This window comes from Mirounga angustirostris, unplaced genomic scaffold (genome assembly GCF_029215605.1).
Source record: "Mirounga angustirostris isolate CCGP_5_RB_7025 unplaced genomic scaffold, mMirAng1.0.hap1 SCAF_9, whole genome shotgun sequence".
Taxonomy (NCBI): Eukaryota; Metazoa; Chordata; class Mammalia; order Carnivora; family Phocidae; genus Mirounga; species Mirounga angustirostris.
The window spans coordinates 125,274,386-125,294,079 of record NW_026991717.1 but is presented as its reverse complement, the minus strand read 5'-3'; the positions used below and the strand labels follow the sequence as shown (position 1 = coordinate 125,294,079).

At 36.8% G+C, this 19,694-nt stretch overlaps 1 pseudogene; it reads left to right on the top strand.

The window, feature by feature from the left end:
- The first annotated feature begins 17,565 nt into the window (after positions 1 to 17,565).
- Positions 17,566 to 18,962, top strand: LOC123862217 (tyrosine-protein kinase CSK-like; annotated as a pseudogene).
- The last annotated feature ends 732 nt before the right edge of the window (positions 18,963 to 19,694 follow it).

Below are 19,694 nucleotides of genomic sequence, written 5' to 3'. Positions count from 1 at the left end.
CTGAATGATGTGAAAATATTCTGATTTTTTTTCCTTGCTTCTGTTGTTTTGACTCATGCCATTAATTTAGTTTGGAAAATTATCCTTTCAAATTTGTATTGAGTACCTCTTTCATAGCTGGAATTGATTTCTCTCCTTTTATATATCTGTCTAATTCTTATACTCATTTTAGTTTGATTTGCATGATGATTGTTGTGGACGTATATGCCTTCTTCCACACATTTGTATATTCTTTTAAAAAAATGATTCATTCTTTCTAGCTACCCAGATTCAAATATGCTGCCTTATGTATAGAAGAAATCCTAACCTTGTTAAAATTCCTTGAGTTTTTTTACTTTATTAGAGCAAATGGATAACTACATCACATGTCACCAATTAATACTTGTTAAAGACGGTGAATAATGTTAAAATATTTAGGCAGAGAGAAACTGAATTCCTGACACCTACTTTAATTAGTCAGTTCATAGTCTCTTCATGAAATTTCTATGATCTTAGTGGGGGCAATAATTTAGCAGCTAAACATAAATGATAATAAACACCATACCTATTCTTTGTTATAAGATTTTATTTGCTCAGAATTCTATGGTTCTGCGCTTCTGACCCTTGACATCAATAGCTAAAACAAAGATTTCCAAACATGGAGATTCACTTTACTAAAATTCAAGCTGTTAGCAAGTGCTTAAAATGCTAGTCATTGATATTTAATTTTGAATTCCTATTTGCCTACAGTGCTATTTAGGCTTTTATAAACTTAGAGCAATATGGACAAGGAAAGGATTTGATAGAAATGTAGTCAACCTCCTTAACCTTACTAATCAAGGTAATGCTGTTTTAAAAATAATCATAGAAAATGTGCTATACAAAATAGATCAGAAATTGGGTTATAGGGGTGCCTGGGTGGCTCAGTTGTTAAGCATCTGCCTTCGGGTCGGATCATGATACTAGGGTCCTGGGATCGAGCCCACATCAGGCTCCCTGCTCTGCGGGAAGCCTGCTTCTCCCTCTCCCACTCCCCCTGCTTGTGTTCCCTCTCTCGCTGTGTCTCTCTCTGTCGAATTAAAAAAAAAAAAAAGAAATTGGGTTATATTTTCTATGACCTATATTGCTGAAAATATTATTCATTCATTCTTTTATTTATATATTTACTCAAAAAAGTATTAATTAAATGTCTGTAATGCATGAGACAATATGCACGGTGTCTAAACACCACTATCTGTTATTTTTCATCAATATATTTGAAATAAGTCAGAGATTTTATTTGTCTAATTGGTTTATTTCTCCACATAGTTGGAGTAGAAATTGCTCCATTAAACTGAATATGTTTGTTAGTGATCGTTCAAAGTAAATGTACTTGCATTAAAAAAAAAAATAAAATATTTGGTTGTGCTTATAAATAGATAAGAATGATCTCTAAAAGATTCACATAATCCTAAAAAAGATGTGAGATGTGAGACACTTTTTTACAGGATGTTTTTATTTTACTTATCTGTTTTATTAATTCATTGAAAAAGAGTGTATTAAGCATCTTTCATATGCCAGGATTGCATTATATACTGGAGCTATAATAGCAAGCTACAATAGTAAATGAAGATACTCAATGATTTCATGGTGAATTTAGCCTACTGAAGGAGTTTTCCATCATCATGGAAATATACAATTAGTTAGATCATCTTTTAAGTTTTATATAAGATAGGTATAGAGGGTCTTAGAAATATATCATACAGGGGCAGAACACAATGACTAACTGGACACAGGGGAGAAAAGGTCATGGACTAAACTTTGGATCTGGGCTGCATACACACCTGGGGACATTCACAAAACAAATAGAGGAATCTTAAAAATTATTACATTGCATAACTTCATAAGAAATCATTCACAGGTTTGCAGTGAAGATCATTAACTTTGGTTTCGGACATGCTAGCTTGATTTTCATTTAAAACATCTAAGAAAGTTTGACAAGTAGGTAATTGGACATACACATTGTAAACTCAGAAATAGACAATCCATACCATCCCTTCTCATATCAGTAAAAGTAATAAAGAATACATGAATAAAACAACTTGACAAGTTTAATTATTTTACCCAAATTGATTGTCTAAACTATCCTATTTGATTCATAGTTAATTAATGTATTTGTTGGGTTAGTGGGATGGGTTAGGGCAAATGCTATAATTCCAGGCCAAATCAATTACTATATTGCTTTTATGAAAAGAAGAAATAGTTCAAGGAACATTCTATCCTCACCATTTTTCATTTCATAATTTTTATACAGACAGTTCTGAAAGTAAAGTGCTGATACACTATTTCCAGTTCATTCTAAAGCAGGAAACAACAAAAATATTGCAAGTTGGGGGTACACACATTTATGAGGTTCTGGTTTACTTTTGCTGACTCCAAATTTTAGGTGTTTCAGATTGGAAGTAATATACATTTTTATCCAAGTAATCTACAACTGAAGTATAAACTTCAATACCTGGATCCTGGAGAAATGGAATTAATTCAAAATATCAAATAGACAATCTCCAGTGAATTGGGTCATGCCCTCCAAGTTCCTTCCCTCCGTGGAAGGCACTCTTGTCCTAGGCCGCCAGAAAGGTTGATTTCTGAGGGTTTAAAATTGAATCCATCTCCAGAAATTTCAGAGGAATTTGGAAGGAAATCACCTCACCGAATATTACTCCCTTCACAGAGTAGACCTATATTAAATTACTGGTTGATGTTGGGGTAAAAGGGCCTGACCCTGTTGTCTTGAATGGAAACAGCTCTGAGAAGCTGTGCAGCTAAAGATTTCCCATAGAACTGGAGGGGTTCTATGTCCCATGGTGCAGCTTCATCACAGCTCAACATTCTTGCTCCACCCAGTCCTGTCCCTCTCATCCCTTTGAAGTTGTCATTCATAAAAGTACCTTCCATGAATATTCCTTGAGGCAAATCTCTGCCCTAGGGTTTGGTTCCTGAGGACCCCAACCTACACAACGTGCATTCCAAAATGTATTTTTGCCTGTATCCATGCCAAAAATATGAATGTTCTCAAAATCTTCCAAATCTCATTAAAAATAGGGCAATAGTCATTTGAAATATGCTTTATTAGGGAGGAAATCACTTATAGTGGTTCCTGTTCACAGTCACTCTCTTAGAACAGTGCTTCAGTGGCCAGCATCATCAGTATCATCTGGAGACGTGTTAAAGTGCAAAGATTCAAGACCCACCCCAGCTTCACTGAATCAGAATCTCTAGAAAGGGAACCCAGGAATCTGTGTGGAGATCATCTCTCCAGATGACTTTTACACATGTGTAAGTTTAAAAAGCATAGCAAATATCGGATATTGATGGAGAAAGGATGGATAATATGATTGCATAATTTTATTCAGAAATAATTTATATTTTCATTAAATTAATTAATTAAACTGATATGAGCTTTTAGTCGCAGACCACTTCTCACTCTACCTGCCCTTTCTTTGCATTACCCACTCCCTCATCTTCAATTACTAAATAACTAATTTCTCTCTCCAGTTAAGTTCTCTTGGACATCTCCACTTAAATGTCCTATATGTGCTTTGAACTCAATATATCCTGAACTGAACATATTTTCCTTCTTAAGCCTACTTCTTATATCCCTCAGTGTGTAGAGCCAGCATCCATTTGACCAAACCAGAGATTTGAGATTTCTATCTTATCTCATAATTTTATCTTTTCCCTCACATTTACTCACTATCTCCATTTTATCACTGAGTAGTATCAGTTAGGGTTTCTCTGGTTCCCAGCACAGAAACCAACTCATGTAAGTACAACAATATTTGAAGAAGAGTACTGGAGTAGGGATTACTTAAAAATAAAAGCTTAAAAAATAAGTAAATAAAGGGATATGAGCAACATCAATATTAGAGACAAGTATTAGTTGTTACTGTCCCCATGTTTTACAAATAAAATACATAGTTATAGAGTAATAGAAGTAGCTAGATTTCAAAAAAAAAGAAGAAGAAGTAGCTAGATTCCCACTCTGATTTGTAGCTTCATACATTAGATTCTTTTAGTTCCTTCCTTCACCCAAAACCTAATAGTTTAACTTCTCTATTTTTCTATCAAACCACTTTCATCTTTCTGAAAAAGGTCATCAAGAGTCTTTTAGCAAGCCTGTGATTTAAGAATACAAAACTGGTCACTATTGGGCTACTACTTGCCATTTTACAAATTGCTTTCACATGTCATTTGTTATTTGATGTTAACAAAAGTCATGTGCTAGATTTTAATTAACAGATGAGAACGCATGTACGAGAATGTACATATTAATTGAGGTCAGGTGGTTTGCTCAAGATCAAGCTTCTAACTGATAGAATAAGAGTAAGATTCAGGTCATCTGAGTTCACATCCTGTCCATTGTTAAAAGGAGTTCAGACATTAACTTTGGAAAGATTTATCATCTATCATCATTTACATATGGTGATTTCTTCTTGATGTTACTAGAATCACCTCAATGTGTAATTTCCTTAAATTAAGAGAACACAACACAGATTCAAGTCTCAGTATATTCTCCATAAAGGCTGCTTCTTTGTTGCCTTGAATCGATGTGTAAGTATGTATGATGATATGGTCTTATGCTCAAGGAAGAACTAAAGGGGGAATTGAAGTATCTGGAAACCTGGAATTATTTTCCTATTAATGTCTGGTTTAGTGTATCTGATATTTGGAACAATTTTAGAAAACCTAAACAATCTTTATTAATTTTTAACATATTCTACACTATTTATTGAATGTCTACTCTATGCCAGTCATTTTGCTGGGTAATGTGTAAGAAGAGATGAGAGCAATAAAATACCCATTCTCCTGGAGAATATTACCTAATAAAGTGGAAAGCTGATGACAAGTAAACAAATCCATAATAAAGTAATTACAAAATGCAAAGTGTATGAAAGAGATAACCATGAAAACTGGGGTGCTAAAATTCAGAATAATGTAAGACAGAGGAACTGCCTAACCTGAACATCATTGCTATTAATACTATCTTAATATTAATAATACTACTAGTATTACATATTCAAGCTACAAGCTTCTATTTTCCTAAGGTATTAAAATACTTGCAGCTATGAACCCATTCAATAAAAAAGGATTATGTGTGCCATACAGTGTTGCAAAGATACCTTCAGGTTTCTAAAGTTGAAATTTTAAATGCATTCTCATTTTTGTTTATGATTATTTAGATTGATACATCTCAATTAAAACATAAAATATTTCCAATAGCACTTCTATCCAATAGCACATTAACAAAGTGATTGCCTTGACCTTCATTTATTCCCTTTAGGTGAATGTTGAAAGGTTTTGCCACAAGGAAGATTTCTGGTCACCTTTTAATTTTCCTGTAAATTGGAAGGGGGATTGCTACTGATGTCGAGTGCAGTGGGTGATTTTACACCTTTCAAGAGCAGGCAGACGGTAGCAGCAGATGGGACATATTTATAATCCCAAACATCCCCACTGAACAGTCATTTAAACATCTGGGTTTGAGAAAGGGTCACTACTTCTGGAATGAGTTCAAATGTGTTATAACCTGCTTCACCTACCCCATCATGTACACAATGATAGTTAGCAATTCTCAAAACCAACAGGCTGCTCAAATTCTCTCTTCTGTTTCTTCTCTATTCTGATTTTTCTTTTTCTGAAGCAGATTCACTGGGGAAAAAAAAGAAAAAACAGGATTGTACATTGAGTGTATCCATAAAAGCACTGGCTAGCCTTATGGACACTTAGTATATGCCAGACATTGTGATAATCACTTACATCCATTATAACATTTAATCTACTAAACTTCCCCTTGAGGTAAAGACTATCATTATCTCATTCCCTAAATTCTTTAGAGTAGAAAAGGGATGAAAAGGGATCCAATAACCTTTCAATAAGATGAATCCAAGTTTTCTCTGGGCTCTGCTTCTCCTCCACTGGGATATTTTAACAATTTTCAAGTAACTTAATCAGTTGTACCACTGGGGAAGCGGAAGCACAATGGAAGGGAATTTTCTCCCTGGAAATTATCCTTCTCTATCGTGATGAAAATAGTTTGCTGAGATATTGAGAGAAAGATATTTACAATGATTATCATTCTAGACTCTAATATTAATTATTACTTTAGTTTTCTGTCATGTCTCTCCAAATATCATCAGAAGTCCAGCATCTTGGGCGCCTGGGTGGCTCAGTTGGTTGAGTGACTGCCTTCGGCTCAGGTCATGATCCTGGAGTCCCGGGATCGAGTCCCGCATCGGGCTCCCTGATCGGCGGGGAGTCTGCTTCTCCCTCTGCCCCCCCCCATGCTCTCTCTATCTCATTCTCTCTCTCAAATAAATAAATAAAATATTAAAAAAAAAAGAAGTCCAGCATCATATATAAAGAGGAGCAAAAAATAGCTCACCTTTCAGAGTTTTAAAAAGGCTAAGTATTGTACTCATGTCATTAAACAAAACCAAAGCAAAATAAAATTCTCAGGAATGTATAAACTTCTTAAAATATCAGGTACTTGGGCGCCTGGGTGGCTCAGTCATTACGTGTCTGCGTTCAGCTCAGGTCATGATCTCAGGGTCCTGGGATCGAGCCCCGCATTGCGCCCTTTGCTCGGCAGGAAATCTGCTTCTCCCTCTCCACCCACCCCCCGGCTTGTGTTTCCTCTCTCGCTGTATCTCTGTCAGATAAATAAAATCTTTAAAAAAATAAATTAATTAAATAAAATATCAGGTTTAGAGCTAGCAGTATCTCTTCACTTATGCCACAGGCCATATATATATAATATATAATTGATTTGGGTGAAAGTTACTGTATCAGAGAAATAAAGGAGACAAATAAATTAATATATTATTGCAGTTACAATAAAAACTAATTTGAATCCCTATCTACTTCATAAAATATCACAGCATAAACCAGAAACTAGGCGGTTATATATGTCATAAGGGGACACAAACAACCCCTCAGACACCCCAGTCCTAACCACTCTTTCCTACAATTAATTCTTCATTTTGCAGGTGTCAGCTGAGAGGCATCCTTCTCTCACCCTCTTGTGCCTGGGTTAGCTGCTTGTCACATGACCTTCCTTAATTCCCCATGCTGACTTTTATTCCAGGAACTCAACGCAGTTTATGGTATAAACACAATTTTACCAAGAGTTGAATTGGATGTTTCTTGTATTATCAAAGGGCTTTTTGCTTTCTATAATATATTTTCTTACAATCATTCATCTGATTTTTCTCAGTTGAGTTCTGGTTTCATTCACATGGACTACAGAGACCCTAACAATTTTCTCAAAATTGGTCTAATATAACAATTGAACAATAAATTTAAGCAACCATAGTTTGCACCTCTGAGCAGTCTCCTATGTTGTGTGCTGGTATGGTACAATGATGAAAATTGAACACAGTCTTCTGAGAAATACAGACACACAGAGATATTGGAAAGTATAATATAAGGTATTTTTAAAATACAGGCTATCATAACACCTTCTGCAGTGTAGAACTTCTGAGGTGAAATTAATTCCAAGGGTTTATAAGAGAGATATGGGGCTCAAAAGGCATTTTAGGGAATAGGGATAATCCTTAAATGGTATCTTATGGAAAAGAAAACTTTCCCAACATGTGATTGACAAGAAGAGCTTTGCAGGAGAGAAAACAGAGTGAGTAAAAAAAAAAAAAATGGTGGAGGGAAAAGATGGGAATCTGTGAGACCTATGCAAGAATAAACAACTCCTCAAAATAGTTTAATACTGTAAAACCTCTTGGACATTAACCAAAATTAGTTTAGACTAAGTCAGTAAAGAGTGGAAAATTATAACTGTAAATATTTCAAATATTTAATAATCATTCATTTTATTTTTTATGGACTCTCAGTTGTAACTAAAGGATATTTATAGGTTGTCAATGTCTTATACTTGAATGCTTTCTCCAATATGTGATTTTATTTTTAAATCAATTTCAACAGATTTGGGGGCAGACTGACTTCCTTTGTGAAATATTTGAGGATTTAGTTTGACTTCCAGTTTTATTATTCTATTATATAAATCTATAAAATGGATTCTGTCATCACATAGACTACTTATGCCTAAAAGTCTTATGATACAGAGTAAATGATTCATTTTTCAATGTACACCATACTTATTTCTCAAGGCCATATTTTTGTCACTCTCAAAAATTAATTTTGATTTCACCGTCATCTCACTTTAAGATTTAACAATGACCAGGAATTAGTGCTCAATCTTATGTCTCTACCCTCTGCTCATGACCAACAAAGAATGATTATTCCCTCCCAAGGAAAGACTCATATACTGTGATGATTTTTTTATTTTACATTTTTTTATTTTATTATGTTATGTTAATCACCATACATCACATCATTATTTTTTTTTTAAAGATTTTATTTATTTATTTGAGACAGAGAGCACATGAGAGGGGGGAGGGTCAGAGGGAGAAGCAGGCTCCCTGCCGAGCAGGGAGCCCGATGCGGGACTCGATCCTGGGACTCCAGGATCATGACCTGAGCCGAAGGCAGTTGCTTAACCAACTGAGCCACCCAGGCGCCCCACATCATTAATTTTTGATGTAGTATTCTATGATTCATTGTTTGCGTATAACACCCAGTGCTCCACCCCTCCCCCCACCCCCCTCCCCTCTAGAACCCTCAGTTTGTTTCTCAGAGTCCATAGTCTCTCATGGTTTGTCTCCCCCTCCGTGATGATTTTTGAAAGTGGCTGGTAACATTACTTGTTCCAATTCCCTCTCAGTGACATGAAAGTGAAGGAATGAGAGAGTTACTCAAATCAAGTTTGAACAAAAACTCAGCAAGCTAATTCTGCTCATTCAGGTCAAATATTGTTGCCTTGTCTAGATAATTGCCTAAGCAATGTGGACTGTCTTATAATACTCTTAACTTTTCTCTCAAACAATTTAATTATCCTATCAGGAAGCTTAAAACAATGAAATATATACAACTTTAACTATAAATTAATTGCTCATGGATTGGTTCATTTGGGGATAATCAAAGTTTTTCTCTTACCAGGGCTTGGCTCTTCTCGCTCCATGCTCTCCCCATAGGACTCATGTCTATAATCTCTTATCCGAAATTTGGAAATCCATCAACTTTTGAAAGCCACAAGTAACATAATTTGGAACACATTGGGGCTCTCTATTCTTGGAGCAAACACAGGAGAATATTTCCCCTTCAACTGAAGCCTTGTTATTTATAACTTGAGAGCTCTCTTTATCTCAATATCTTGAGTTGATGAATCCATATTCTCTTGGATAATAATAGTTGTCTATTTTTGAACTTATTATGAGATAAGAATTGTTATTATCCCTTTTTCTGGATGAGAAAACAGAGCCTTGAAAGATAAAATAAGAGGACCTCAGTAACACAACTAGAAATCAAGGGAGGTGAAATTCAAACCTGAGCAGCTTGACTCCAGAGTGATCCACCCTCACCTATTTTCAAACCTTTACTCCATCCTTTCTAATTCTAGAAGGAAAGTTAGAGAAAGAAAAATTATCTCAACTTTTATTCTAGGAAAGGTTTCTAAGCCTATTTTATTGACAGTTCCTTAAAATATATCTACCTGATTATGAGACTATCCTGGGTAGGACCCATTGTGAGCATTTCAATGACACATTTAGCAAAGACTTATATGGACAGTATCGCCTAGCATGTATCCCCCCCGCATCAGTTATTAACACTCCCTTTTTATTTACTTCTTTACAACTATGAAGTATTTTCAGACATAAATCATTTTCACTGGGGACTAACTACACAATATTTTAATCATGTTTCTTTGGTTATTTAGGTCAGATAAATGTCATACCTGGCATATCAACATCGTTCATATCAATAGTTATTAACTGACTTTTATAGGTTTCATTCTAATTTATTTAGCTTCATGCAATTACCACACCGTGTTCTCAAAAGACAACCCTAATTTCTCTTAAGAGCTATTTTTTTAATGAACTCATAGCATGGCTCTTTGACTAAAGTACATACCTAAAACTTCCACATAGAAATATAATTTCAGGTATCCCTTTATTTTATAAATGTCTAAGCAATATCAAGAAGAACCAACTTTTAGTATTTGAAAGAAAAAAGCTTATGAGAGAAAAATATTGTAGCTTAATGGCCACTTGACAAGTGGGACTCAGAGTTAAAAATGATTTTTTCATGATTTCACCATACTCATTTGTAGATATTTATAGACATGTACAGAGTTGGATTTTTTTTTTTTAATGCTTACTTTTCTGGTTGAATATAATTTAATCTGGGGGCTAAGTGTCCGACAGGAAAACATCTTAGGATGGATCAACTCTACACTTTAGCATCAAAGTGAGTGCTATATTTGGTGACATTTGGGCCTTGAGCAATAATTTGGGTCCACCTGGACCTGATTAGCTGAACGTAAACTAATGTCAGAATAATCTTTAACATACCACTTGCCCCCCGCCCCCAATCACCTGGGTCTCCCCCTCTACCCTTAGGGAAAATAACTGTTAACATTCAATCAAGTTAAACAGCATTCTAAGTTTGTTCCTCCGGGAGTTCTATATAACATTGGCTAAAACACTTCTGTTAATATTGTGACCTGAAGGAAAAGAGTAACTGAGTCACCTTGTTTTTGTTGTTGTTTTTAAATTCACAATTGAAACTGGTATGTGTTAGGGAAAAAAAAAAAGTCCTAAATAAAAAGCAGGACCACAAGGAGTTAATGCATCAACCTCTCACTTTGGTAGACTTGTAAGAAATTCTGGAACATGTTAAAATATGACATAGGATTGTTGAACTTCACCTCTTGTTTTAAACCTCTGTCCTGAACACAATGGGTTCAAGATCCCCTTGCTTATAGTCAACTTCAAAAAAGAACCATGGGTGATTTAAGGCCTCTTTGGAATGAAGTAGAACTGACAAGGAATCAACATGAATCAGGCCTAAACACACAGTTTGTTACCAAGCAAAAGCCATGAAAAATGGAGGCTCCGCTATAATTACTAGGCACCTAGGAGACCAGTAGATGAAATTTTATGGTGCTCAAGGGTCAAAGATCAACTTAAGACTGATCATCAGCTTTCATCACTGTCTTTCACCAGTTGAGATCAAATTAATTCTGATGTAGCTTCTAATGCTGGCAGTTTTTTTACATCTCTGTGAATGAAAGATTGTGACACGGAATGACATCTTTTTACGTTAGTATCAGATGAACGCATTAGATTTTTGGCGAAAATTCATGTCTGTGATCTCCAGTTTGGTGTTTGACACCTATTCCATGGCAATAAATAAACATCATATGATCATATGTATTTCTAAAGAAAACTTTGCTCTTAAAAATGATATTTATAGTTTTCAAATATTAATAAAAAGTTTTCAGATGCTATAAATAAGCGAGAAAAAAATGCTAAAGTGAATAACCTTGGATGGCAAGAGGGCAGTAAAACTACCGCTGTTTTTTGATTTGCAAATCAATACAATTTTAGAAAGTCATTTAATTCCTTGTCAATAACAATTAACAGCAGCCTTAAACTTTTGATTCAGTAATCATGTATGTTACTACTTACCCTACGTAAATAACCTTAAATGCATAAAATTATGCATTATATACCATTTGTGATTGTAAAATTTAGAAATATGATGTATTGTGATATATGTGTTATATTTTATCATGCAGGAAATAGGCAAATTATTTGTACATCTGTTTGATGGATTACACTACCACTGTAAAAATAATGAACATACAGCCTATATAGAAACATAATAGGGAACATTATAAAATTTTCATAATAATTTTGATCAAATTTATATAGAAAATTATATCAAGCAAAAAATATAGAATGGAAGTAAAATGAACATATCCATAATATATAAGGTCTATTACACAGAAATAGCTATAAAGACCAAAACTAATGTGACATTTAAAGTAAAGAGGTCCTTTACTTTTCCTGCAGCAATATATAAAAATATAAATAAAATTTATTTATGATAGTGGCATAGTTTTTTTTAATGTGTGTGTATGTGTGCTAGTATGATGAAGTAGGTATTTTATGCCCAATACCTTATGTTTTCCTCTTTGTTGAATACATACACAGTATTAAATACAAAAGAATTCACCTCCACATCAAGAACAACTGTAGTTGTTTTTAAATTTTTTCTTCACCTGCAAGTTTCTTTAATTTATTTGCTACCCTAATGCGAGATCCAAGATACCACAAATCCATGATTCTTTTCTTAGTTCTTTCTTAGTGAGACAATTCCTCTAAACTTCATTTCTTGTCTGTTCATGGCTTACAATATTACTAACTCTTTTATTGTTATTTTCTTGAAAAATTTAGCTACCATTAATTTACTGCATGATAAGTGCCTGACACGCACTGAGCTAAGCTTTTTTATTTATATTTCTTCATTCACTCTTAACATTCTCATCGTCAACTTATTGATGAAGGAACTACAGTAAAGAGGACAATTTGTCCAAAGATATCAAGCCAAAAAGGCCGAATTGGAATTCAAGTTTAGATACATCTTACTTGAAAGCCCAAGTCAGGTTTTTAGTCACTATACTTCTACTTCACATTGTGTGCTTTATTAAATATAAATCCCGGGAACAATAGAAGAGAGCTTAGCCTCTTAAAAAATAAAGGTATGTCGCTGATGATGCGAGGTACTTTTTCTGGGAAATAAGCAGAACTGCTTATTCAAAATTAGTGGAAAGCTTCAAATTGTCTGAGCTATTGAGACAAATCCAGTGGAGAGTAATACAAAAAATATTTCTTCTATGAAAACTGTGTTGATATGTTAATATTGATAAGCTATCAAAGTAAATTCTCTCTCAACTTTATTGAGTCACACTGGCCAAATAACAGTAGGCAAAGATCAAAACAAAATGATGAAAGGGGAAAATGCAATTTAAAAATTAACGAAACTTTCCTTTTTTGGCAGAGGCTGATTTTCAGTCTTTTTTTTTTTTTTTTTTTTTTTGGAGGAAAACTGGACATCTCATTGCACTATGGCCCCAAAGAATATATAAGGGGAAATGCCTGTATTATTAACTCAAACATTTCAACTAATAGGCTAAAAGAAATGAGGGAATTTGTGGAGAGAAGAATAAATCCCTCAGTCATAAAGTTATGTGATGCCAATTAAAATGCACTCCCAGGTTGTAAAGCAGCTGCCAAAATGCAGAGTGTTTTCAGAAAATAATTCTGGAGAGGGTCTAGGTGTCACAAGGGCTTTTAACATTCATCCTCAGAATATTTCATCCACAAATATAACTCCATGCAAAAGCAAAGGGAGTTTGCCAAGCACAGAATTTCATTTAGCACCCTGGTAGTTCACTTAATTAGAATAAACCCAGACTTTCTTAAGACTCTTTTGTAAGCCTAAACCTCATCACCACAAACTGACTTTTTAATTATGTGGTTCTTAAGAGCCTTTGGGCATGTAATAGGGCAGACTGTAAATATAGCCGTTAACACACACACACACACACACACACACAAGCTTTTAGAGTCTAGCAATGGATACAAATGATATTCATATTACTCTCCTGTGATACAAATTCAGGAAAGGCAAATATTAACCTTTACAAGCCTCAATTTCCTATCTGCAAAATAAGATGAAAATAGTTGCTGTTTCATAGCTACTATTTTGTTTTCAAGATTAAATAAGATGACAATTTTTACAAATGGTATAGTACAGCACTTATGTGACAAATTTAAGCAAACAAAATTTAAGCTAGCCTCAGTGCAAAGAATGACAAAGGGAAGTAAAAAGTAAAAAGTCCTGAATTAGAGTCCTTTCACGGCCATTACATAGATGCACAAACTTAGAAAAATCTCATCATAATAGTTGTCCTCAGTATCCCTATATGCCCCACCAGATTACATTCAGGATATGAGTCCTTAATTTTATTACAATCTAGTTATGATTGAATCTCTTAAGAATTCTTAGCAGCTAATATAACTAAAGTTAAGTTATATAAACCTTTCCATTAAGCTGTCCTTTTAAATTCATATTTGAGAGAGTTTGTACATAACAAGAACCTTTTATTAATTTACTTGTGAAAAGATGTCAAAAATGAGTAAATTATAATCTTATAATAAGTTACTCTCAAGACTAGCTTTACTCGTTCGTTCGGTCCTTCTTTTCAAAAGAAAACATAGAACTGCAATAACTGTAAACAACCATCCTAGTAAAAACAATTGAAATCAAGAAAAAACATGGGAAGAAGGGTAGGAAGGCACCATATGAATTGAATCAATGACCAGGAACGATGACAAGGAATTCTCAGAGGACTACTTTAAAGTAAAAGTAGAAAACCTGGGCACTTCACACCAAAGTAAAGTTGTGCCATGCAAGTTGGTAATAAAACCTAGGACATTTGAACTTTTTCTTACCTATCTGCACTAGGCAAGGGAGGAGGATATTAAGTCCCAGGTAGCTTCAGGTAAGAAATCCAGTAAGAAATAACTACATTGCACAGTTCCCAATTTTGTAAAGACAAAATTTAAACAAATCTCCAGGAAAAAAGAAAACAAGAAAGAAACAAAGTTTTGGAAAGAAGGAAAACAGTCTTGCAGAGGCTGACACTCATACACTCATGGGTCAAAACATAAAACACAGAGGGATTGACTCATTATAACTGAATGAGAGCTAAAACAAGCTGTACATTAAAAATTGTGAACTGGAAGTGTTGTGTTGCACATTTCATGTGGAATTGCTCAACTGACATTTTCGCCATGGACATACGGGATATTAAAATAAAGCAGGACTTGAAAGGTTTTAATACTTCATGGTTGTGTTACAAAAACACTGAAGCCTAAGTTTGGCAGGCTTCCAATGGATTTAAAATTTCCCTAATTCACCCATAAATAAGACAGTTTCTCAGTTGAACGACTGTGATAACTTCAGATCCCACTATACTTCTATTTGCAGTTTATCTTGTTTGTTTTTGTTTGTTTGTTTTTGTTTTTTTTTTTAGGAAAAGGAAATGGTCACACATTTCTTAGAAGAACACGAAAACCAAATCCCTGACCAAGCTGTTTTCCCTTTTGTTTGGGAGGAGCCAATTGTAGAGATTGCAAATGACACCATCAGTCATTGAAATTGATGAAGCTGCTAAGATAACATTTTTCACCCCAGTGTAAACACTGATGGATCCTTCGAGAGATGCCTTACATTGCAAGTCTGGGATTTAGTTTATGGGTCTGACAAGTGTGACCTTTAAAATAACATATTTGCTATAAAAGAGGAAAGAAAACTCTTTATAACTAAAATATATTGGCCACAAAATCACTTTCCAGCAAGTAGTCTGATTACAATCAAAATAACACACCAAAATGAAACAGTTTACCTGTGATCAATTTTATGTGGTTGTAAAATGCTAATTATGAGAGAAAACACATTCAAAGTTTGTGGTACCGTCTATAAAATTTGCAGAGAATCTAACATTCAGTGATGTGTAGCACATATGGGTAAGCAGATGGCCAAAGTATTATTTTTAAAAACAGGACTTTTGCTGACAAAATACAGAATTGGAATGGTGTGATTGGAAAGCTAAGAGGATGTTATTTATGAGGCAGTAAGCTCATGCTCAGTAATTGGATTCTTGCTAAATGGCAGATAAAAAGGACTTGGGGAAAAAAAAGAGTGTTTTCAGCTATAGAAATGAATGACAATATTCTTCTGACAATATCCTATCTGTAATTTTTATCCTAGCTCATCACCTTTCACTTTACCTTTGGGGGAGCTCTAAGAGGAGGGGTCACCTGACCCACTTCAGGCTTTTCATGCAAGATGTCACCTCTTTTCTTTTTGGTAAAATTCTGGGGGCGCGGGCGTGGGGGGAGCGGGATGTGATGAATTCATTCTGAATGTGCCCAACTACAAATTAGATATAATATATATTTTAAATCTCCATACAAAAAATAATATATAACAAAGACTAAATTGGCCACTTAAAATAACTTGATAAAAGCGTTCAAACTTTCAGTCTGTACTGCTGAGAGTATATCGTAAATGTTCTCAACACACACCAAAGGTAGCTGTGTGAAGTGATGGATGTGTTGATTAGTTTGATTGTGGTAATTATTTCACAACATATACATATATCAAATATCACAATGTGCACCTTAAATTAATACAATGATACCCCAATAAAACTGGAACAATATAACTTGATGATTCTGATGCCTCTTCTTTAAGCTATTTCAATATCCTGTTTATAACCCTAATATTCATCATATTTGAATGAAATTTTTGGGGAACCCATATGCCTTCTTGGATTTGCTATTTCCTTGCTGGAAACAGGGATTATCTCTTGTACGTTTTTTTTTGTTCTCCTAACCAAGCATTAGGCTTGGCCTGTAGTAACTGCTCAGTAAAATTTTACTGAATAACTTAATGAAGCTCTATTATTCCATTAATAAATTTTAAACCATCACATTTAAAATTACAACAATTTTGGGGCGCCTGGGTGGCTTGGTCATTAAGCGTCTGCCTTCGGCTCAGGTCATGATCCCAGGGTCCTGGGATCAAGCCCCGCATCGGGCTCCCTGCTCGGCGGGAAGCCTTCTTCTCTCCCTCTCCCTCTCCCACTCCCCCTACTTGTGTTCCCTCTCTTGCTCTCTCTCTGTCAAATAAATAAATAAAATCTTCTAAAAAATTAAAAAAATAAAATTACAACAATTTTGGGGAGGATGAAAGTTTAATGTCGCTTTAAAAATGACCATTTTTTAATAAAAGACATTTTAATAATTCCATGATAAGAATTAGCTTATATTTCAAATCCCCTGCCTATAGATGAATTAGACGTGTATTAGCATGTATGAATTACATTTTCAAGACATTTAAACCGCAAAATTCACTTAGTAATCTTTCCAAGTTTTTATGATAAACTAAGTTTTCCTCGTATTTTATTTCGAAATATTTCTCTTTTTTTTTAAAGATTTTATTTATTTATTTGACAGACAGAGAGAGATAGCGAGAGCAGGAACACAAGCAGGGGGAGTGGGAGAGGGAGAAGCAGGCTTCCAGCTGAGCAGGGAGCCCAATGCAGGGCTCGATCCCAGAACTCCAGGATCATGACCTGAGCCGAAGGCAGACGCTTAACGACTGAACCCTCTGTTTTGAAATATTTCAATTCAGTTTCATACCCGAGTCTTATGTCTTGTTATATATCACAGCTGTCTCTTATTATATATAAAATATATCTTCAAATATATATTCCTATAGCTGAAACCTGACTAACAGAAAAAGATATATAAATGGAATGCCATATGTAATTTTGTTTTTGAAATCAACATTTTGGTAAGCTCTCCCCACCCTTCCGAAAGTTACTCCAGCAGATTTTTCTCTTTGCCCTGGGCATCACAGACACGGAGGTGGGACCAGCTCTAGCCCCTGCTGCATGCCATATGACCAAGCCATGAGTGCATGGCTCCTTTCTTAGGCCAGGCCACCACAGAGGAAGCTGGGGCCAGGAGGAGAGCAGTCCCAGCCAGGCCTTGGCACAGGCCAGGTTAACCAGTAAGGACTCCAGGGATATAATGAACTCAGTTCTGTTCCCCCTCCATGGTGATGGTTGATGGTAAGTGGGGGGCAGCCCTGCCCCCGGCCTGGCCCCCAGGCATCATCGAAGGAGGTGGAGCCCCTGGCTGAGCTGCAGCACCACCTAGAGCATCTGCTGTGCCCAGTGGTTGGAGGCAGCTCTGTGCCTACCAGAGACAGGCCCATCCCAGTGCAGGAGAGCCTGGCCTCCCCTGGATTGGGCTACACACTGTGTGATGTGTGATGGCAAGGTGGGCCTTACTGCAATGTGATACACGCTAGCACGCTCGGCACTGACAACGAGGGGCAGTTCGAGGAGCTCATGCAGCTGGTGGAGACCACACCTCACATGCAGATGGACTCTGCACTCGCCTCATGAAGCCACAGGCCATGGATGGCACATGGCCCTGGAGGAGCTCTTCCCCTGCATCTGGGCACTGAACAATGACCTGAAGCTGTTGCAGACCCCTGGGCTGGGGAGGTGGGGTGGAGGGGTCAGGGGGAGATTGAAAACCAATATGGGTGCTGGGCGGTTACTGCAGGAAAAAAGTCGCTGTTCAGTGCGTGAAGAATGATGCCACTGCCCAGGCCTTCCCGGCTGAATCCTGGGTCATGACACGGTTTGGCCACAGCAAGCAGGCCCAGTTTCTGAGTGGGAAAGGTTCCTGTAGGAGAAAGGCAGGCACTACATCGTCACTGAGCACATGGTCAAGGGAGCCTGGTGGATTATCTGCCTCGCAGACATCTCCTCAAATCCTCACTAGAAATCTGAAAGGCCATGAAATACCTGGAGGACAACTACTTTGTCCTTGGACACCAGCATGTTGCAGCCAAGGACAGTGTGGCCAAGGTCAGTGACTTCCACCTCACCAAAAAGGCCACTAGCTTGCAAGACACAGGCAAGCTTCAGGTCAAGTGGACAGTCCCAGAAGCCCTGAAAGAGAAGAAATTCTCCACCAAGTCTGGAACATACAGTTTTGGAATCTTTCTCTGGGAAATCTACTCCTTTGAGAGAGCGCCTTGTCCAAGAATTTCCCTGAAGGACCTCGTCCCTCAGGTGAAGGGTTACAAGACAGATGCCCCCAGGGCTGCCCAGCTGCAGGCCCAAGGTCAGGAAGAACTGCAGGCACAGGGGCGCCTGGGTGGCTTAGCCGTTAAGTGTCTGCCTTCAGCTCAGGTCATGATCCATCCTGGGATGGAGCCCGCATTGGGCTCCCTGCTCGGCAGAGCCTGCTTTTCCCTCTCCCACTCCCCCTGCTTGTGTTCCCTCTCCCGCTGTGTCTCTGTCAAATGAATAAATAAAATCTTAAAAAAAAAAAAAAAAAAAGAACTGCAGGCACCTGGACTCTGCCCCGAGGCCCTCCTTCCTGTAGCTATGTGAGAAGCTCCAGCACGTTAAAACCCATAAGTTACACTTATGACTGCTGACTGTGACTGCTGACTTCCGCCCAGGTCATGGCCCGGTGGGGACCGAACCTGCATAGATTGTGGGCCTGGTGCCCCCACTCACTGGTCCCAAACCTGAACTTAGCCCAAAGGGACAATGGATCTCTTTCCTCTCTTCTAACCTGTGCACCCCCTGTCCCCCACCCCAGGCCCCACCTAGGCCCAGCACCTTCTCTCATGCACCAGACTGTGGGGCTTGACCCACTCTAAGGGTCAAGAAGGGAGGAAGCAGATGCTCCCTACCATGGTCAGGCTTCTTCTAGCCTCCCATTTTGTCTTAGAGTTTTAATTCCTTTCCTTTATTGAAATTTTTATTTTTGATGTGTGTTTTTATCATAATTATTATTATTAATTTTCAAGACGAGAAAGACAATACCCAGCAAATGGGCATTTTACAAGAAGTACAAATCTTGTTTTTCCTGTCCTGACCACAAAGGTTGGGGAGAGGAGGTCTCTCCTTAGGGACCCATCACTGGAGCCTTGTTCCCCATTCTGTGATCCCCGTTGGGTGATGCCTCAGTCTCTGCCTTTTGTTCTTAACTGTGTTGCACTGTTCGCATGTACTCAAGGAAGACTTCTGTCAGGGACTTATAGCTCGTATGCGCCACTGTGGCCCACATTTTTTGTGAGGTGTGATCATAATAAACCACTCCACAAGGGAAAAATATGCATAAATACATAGTATTAGGATAAACTCTGGCATCCAC